The following is a 5608-nucleotide window of genomic DNA, read 5'->3' as shown; positions in this document are numbered from 1 at the left end:
CCCCAGGGGATCCCACTAACTCCAGGGGGATCCCATTAATCCCAGGAAGATCCCATTAACTCCAGGGGGACCCCATCACCCCAGGGGATCCCCTCACCCCAGGGGGATCCCATTACCCCAGGGGATTCCATTAACCCCAGAGGTTAATTGCCAAAAGTTAGGAAAACCCACGCTAATCACCCCGAAAATGGACAAAATGAGTGGCTCCTCCCAGTCCTGGGGGCTACGAGGAGGAATTTTGGGGGGTCACGGCCAGCCTGGGACCAACTCCCTGCAAGTTTTGGGGCTGCTGCAGACAAAGAAGCTGAAAAACTCATTTTTCTTTCTCAATTTTAGGTTTTGTCCATCAGAAGGGGCCCAACGTTTGGGTTGGGGTTGTCGGTGTTTGGGGTCGGGAAGGTGACACAGTGGGACCCCAGGGACTCCCAGCAGGACCCCCAAAGCCTGAGGGGGGGACCCAAAGACCCCCAGAGCTATGCCAAGGCCCCAAGGAGCCCCCAAAGTCCCACAGGGACACCCCTGAACCCTGCAGGGACAACCCAAAGTCCTACAGGGAGACCCCACAGATATGCCAGTATCCCTTTAGGAGACCCCCAAACCCCACAAAGACATGCAAATACCCCATGGAATGCCCCCAAAAACACCACAGAAGGCCCCAAAGCTCCATAGAAGACCTCAAAAACCCCATAGAAGGCCCCAAAGTCCCACAGAAGACCCCTAAATCCTCCAGAGATCCCACATGGAGATGCCAAAACCTCACGGGAGACCACAGAACCCCATAGGGACACCCCTAAACCCCACAGAAAGACCCCAGAGCCCCACAGAGCCCTAAGGAAACCTCAGAGCCCAACCCCAGAAGACCCCAAATCCTCACAGGACACTGAAGAGTCCCACAGGGACACCCCAGGCCCTGCACAGAGATGTCAAAGCTCCACTGGAGACCCCCTAAAGCCCACTGAGGCCCCAGATCCCTGCAGGGAGATGCAAAAACCCCCCAGGAGACCCTAAGCCCCCCCAGGAGTCCCCCAAACCTCCCAGGGACCCCATCTTCCTTGCCCTCCTTCTCCTCCTCATCACCACTACCATCACCGTCTTCTTCCTCCCCCTTCTCCTCCTTCTCACCACCATCATCACCATCCTCCTCCTCCTCCTCCTCGTCCTTCTGCTCTTACTCTTCCTCATTACGACTACCACCATCCTCTTCCTCCTCCTTGTCCTCCTCATCACCACCATCATCTTCATCACCATCCTCCTCCTCCTCCTCTTCCTTCTCCTGCTCTTACTCTTCCTCCTCATTACCACCACCGTCATCATCTTCCTCCTCCTCAACAGCAGCAGCAGCCTCTTCCTTCTGCTCCTCCTCCTCCCCTGCATCATCACCATCATCACCATCTTCCTCCTCCTCCTCCTGTCCCCATCCCTGGGCCTCCACGCTTGTGCTAAAGGACTCAGACGAGTGTGGGGGGTATTTTATTATTATTTTATTTTATTTTATTTATTTTATTTTATTTTATTTTATTTTATTTTATTTTATTTTATTTTATTTTATTTTATTTTATTTTATTTTATTTTATTTTATTCCATTCCAATTTTATTTTCATCCTTCCCTTCCCATTTTTTTCCTTTTTCCTTTTCTCTCTCCTTTTTTTTCCTGCCCTTTTTTCTTTTGCAGGCCCACATCGTTGGTCCTCTCGGGGTCTGTCTGCCCCCTCCGCTGTGGCTGCCCCCCAGGCCAGAAGAAGCCCCCAAGCCACCACCAGGAGCCCACCCGTGTGCCAGTCCCAGGGGCTGAAAAAAAAACTCATTTTTGGGCAGAAAAAAACTCATTTTCCCCTCGCGGCGACGTCAGAGGGCGCAGGCCGGCGGCTGCCGCTCGCCGCTCTCCCCAACCCTCAGCCAGAAATGGGCTTTTTGTGGACAATTTCCCCAATTTCCCCGTTCTCCCAGCTCTCCTGGGCGCCGTGCTGGAGGCTGTGGGCCCCGTGTCCGGGATGAGTTGCTCCGGGGCCGGGGGTGAGGCTGACCCCAGGTCCTCCTCGTCCTTCACGAAGACAGGAGGGACGTTGGCCTTCCTCCTGCCTGTGGGCACTTCTCCCCCGTGCCACGATCAAGGATTACCGAGGGCGGCCTCGCCCCCACCTCAGCCAGCCCCCTGCATCCTCCCGGGCCGCCCGGCCTCGCCCCCACCCCCTGTAGGCCTCCATTTTCTGCTTGGGTTTGGCCAGGAGCTCCTTGAACATCCACGCGGGCGTTTCTGCCCCGCTTCCTCCTTGTTGGGATGAGCTCCCGAGCTCGGAGGTGAGCCTTGAAGCCTTGAGCCTTCAGTATCACCCAGCTCTCCTGGGCTCCTTGTCCTCCAGGGCCTCATCCCATGGGATTCTCCGAGGAAGAACATCAAGGAGGCCAAGGTCTCCCCAACGCCCAGGGCTGTGAGCTCGCCGCGTGTCCTCCTCACTGCTCCATCCTGAGGTCCACCACACCAAGGCTGCCCTGGAGCTTCCCGTTCTCCTCCTTGAAGGTGTGAACGAGGTCCTGGAGAGCTCCTCGCTGCCTCCTCCATCCCCTGGCGAGGGAAGCCATCACTGATGGTGGAACCTCCCGGGTTGCTTGTGCCCGGCTGTGGTCCCACCATCAGCTATCGGGGGGCTTGAAGACCCCCACGAGGACCAGGGCTTGTCCTTAGAGGGCTTCCTCCACTTGGCCTTCATGGTGAGGCCGCTCAGACCCCACCACAACCCCCAAGAGGCTCCGTGGGCCCCAAAGCCGTGTTACCAGCACCACTTCCAGATATCCCGCACCACCCTGGACACGGGCACCAAACCTCTCCGGACAACAGGTCCCCCACCATGACCACTCACCGTGGCCACCACTTGCCTCCTCCTGGTGGCCCTACGTGCTCTGGAGGCCCATCCCCTCTGCAGCTACGAGGACGGGGATCCCATCGCTCATCTAGTGCCAGAAGTCAGCAGCCTCCGTCCTCCTCCTCCTCCGGAGGCTGCTCTTGCCCCAGCGTGAGGGGTGGGCACCACGTCCCTCTGGTGGGGCTGGGGAGGCGCAGTCAGGAGGTGCCAGGAGCCCCGTGGTGGTCCTGGACCTCGTTCCCAGGGGGTCCCAGAAGCTCCCGAAGCGTTGGGACATTGGGTGCTGCCAGCCCATCACATCCTGGGGACTGCTGTGGGGGGACAGCCGGCGGGAGAACCCAGCGATGAGACCCCCCCAACCCCCTGATCTTCCTCTCGGCCTCGTGGATGTCCCCAAAATGGGGCAGGGAGATGTGGTGTCCCCAGAAAGGGGGGCAGGGAGCTGCGGTGTCCCCAAGGGAAGGCCAGGAATTTTGGGGGTGCCCTTGGCCTTCCCGTTCTGGTGGCACTGGGGTCCGGTGGGGAGCAGGAGGGGGCTGGGGGGGCCAACATGGTTCAAGTTGGGGGGGGGGGCTCAATGGCCCCAGGGACATCCCCAGGATGGGCACCATGAGGACAGGGGTGGGGGGCGCAGCTGGGTGGGGAAACATCTGGATGGGTGCAGGGATGCAGAGGAATGTGAGCAGCTGGGGGGCACATCTGGGGGGGGTGTCGAGGCAGGGCACATCTGGATGGGGTGGGGGCACATCTGGATGGGGACACATCTGGATGGGGACGGGGATGTCTGGACGAGGTGGGGGCACATCTGGGTGGGATGGGGCCACATGGGGGCTATGGACGGGATGGGGTCACATCTGGACAGGATCGGGTCACATCTGGATGGGACACGTCTGGATGGGGGCACATCTGGATGGGGTGGGGGCACATCTGGATGGGGTGGGGGCACATCTGGACGGGGCATATATGGAGCGGCTGGGGCGCGTCCGGATGGGGCCGTGGCACATCTGGACGGGGGCACATCTGGACGGGGGCACATCTGGAGAGCCTGGGGCACATCTGGGGGGGCAGCATCTCATCCGGGCGGGGTCAGGACGTGGCCCCTTCCTCCCAGCCCCCCCGGTGCGGCCGTTCCGGGCCGTTCCGTGCCACGGCTCTGCCCGGTGCAGCAGCAGCGCCAGGGCCAGGAGCGGGGCCGGGGCCAAGCGGGCGGGGCCGGGGCCGGGGCGGGTCCCGCTGCCTCCGAGCGGCGCCGGGCGGGCGGCAGCCGGGACGCCGCGGTGAGGGGCGCGGGGCTCGGCCCCCCGCTGCCCGGGGAAGGGGGGAAAGGGGGGAAAAGGGGAAAAAGGGGGGGAAAGGGGAAAAAAAGGGGAAAAAGGGAACAAAGGGGGGAAAAGGGGGAACAAAGGGGAACAAAGGGAAAAAGGGGAAAAAAGGGGGGGAAAAGGGGAAAAGGGGGAAAAAAGGGGAAAGGGGGAAAAAGGGGGAAAGGGGGAAAAAGGGGGAAAGGGGGAAAAAGGGGAAAAGGGGAAACGAAGGGGAACAAAGGGGAAAAAGGGTAAAAGAGGGAAAAAGGGAAAAGGGGGGAAAGGGAGAAAAAGTGAAAAAAAGGGGAAAAAGGGGAAAAAAGGGAAAAGGGGGGGAAAGAAAAACAAAAGGGAAAAAAGGGGGAAAAGGGGAAAAAGGGGGGCGGGGATCCCCGTGCTTCCCAGGGAGCGGGGAGGGGCTGAGGGGGGGCTGCATCTGTAGGGCCTGCCCTAGAGCTGCCCCACAGCCTGCCCCACAAACATCCCGTTCTATACCTGCCCTATAGCATGCCCTATAGATGCCCTGGAGTCCTGTCCTGTTATTGCCCCACACCCTGCCCTATAGCTGCCCCACACCCTGCCCTATAGCTGCCCTGGACCCCTGCCCTATAGCTGCCCCACACCCGGCCCTATAGCTGCCCCAGTCCCCTGTCCCATAGACACCCCACAGCCTGCCCCATAACCACCCAGCCCCCTGCCCTGCCCAGCGCCCCCATCCCACCCCAATTCCGCTCCCAGTCCCACCCAGCCCCTCCCTGCCCGCACCCAGGACCCCACTTGGGGACACCGATGGGGTGGCCGCCCCCACGTCCCCCACACCCTTGCTGTGATGCCGGAGGCTGGTTTTGGGGGGCTCGGGGACAGGGTGGGGGGACGAGGACGTCACCGTCTCCTCCTGGCTGCGGCCAGGCAGGGGAGCAGGATGGCGCTGGTCCCTGGCACGGTGCTCTGGGCGCTGGCCCCGCTCCTGGCCCTGGCTGGCACCGACCCCGACCGGGGCTGGGACACCCGCGGGGCCCCCACTGGCTCTGCGGTGACAGTGGCCACGGCTTCAGCCACACCACGTGAGTGTCCCCCCCAAACGATGCCCCCGACACCCCTTAATTATCCCTTGGGGGTCCAACCGGGTTCCCTCCTGCCCTCTGCCACCCGCCCTATCCACGTCCCCAAACCAAGCCCTGGGGACGTCCTCAGGGGGTCCCCCTCACCCTGAAGTCCTTTGTCACCGCGGTGCCTTGCAGAGGTCCCCAAAAATGTGGCGCCGGACACGATGGTGCTGGTCTGCGTCCTCACCGCCGCCTTCGTGGCCGTGGCCATCGTGGTCGTGTTCTGCTTCCACTGCGGGAGGCGCTGCTGGGGGCGGGCAGGTGGGGACGGGGGGACCCCAAGGGGATGGGGATGGGGATGGGGTGGGATGGGGGTGGGGATGGGATGGGGATGGGG

The 5608-nt window shown here is 61.6% G+C and overlaps 1 long non-coding RNA gene across 1 annotated transcript; it reads left to right on the top strand.

Annotated features, from left to right (window-relative positions):
• The first annotated feature begins 4027 nt into the window (after window positions 1–4027).
• On the top strand, window positions 4028–5548 carry LOC118159723. The gene is made up of 3 exons (XR_004747221.1): window positions 4028–4138; window positions 5075–5229; window positions 5407–5548. It is a non-coding gene; the product is annotated as an uncharacterized LOC118159723 (long non-coding RNA).
• Window positions 5549–5608: the final 60 nt, after the last annotated feature.

Source organism: Oxyura jamaicensis, unplaced genomic scaffold (assembly GCF_011077185.1).
Source record: "Oxyura jamaicensis isolate SHBP4307 breed ruddy duck unplaced genomic scaffold, BPBGC_Ojam_1.0 oxyUn_random_OJ71802, whole genome shotgun sequence".
NCBI lineage: Eukaryota > Metazoa > Chordata > Aves > Anseriformes > Anatidae > Oxyura > Oxyura jamaicensis.
Note: the sequence above shows the minus strand (reverse complement) of the source record. Positions and strands in the feature narration are given on the sequence as shown.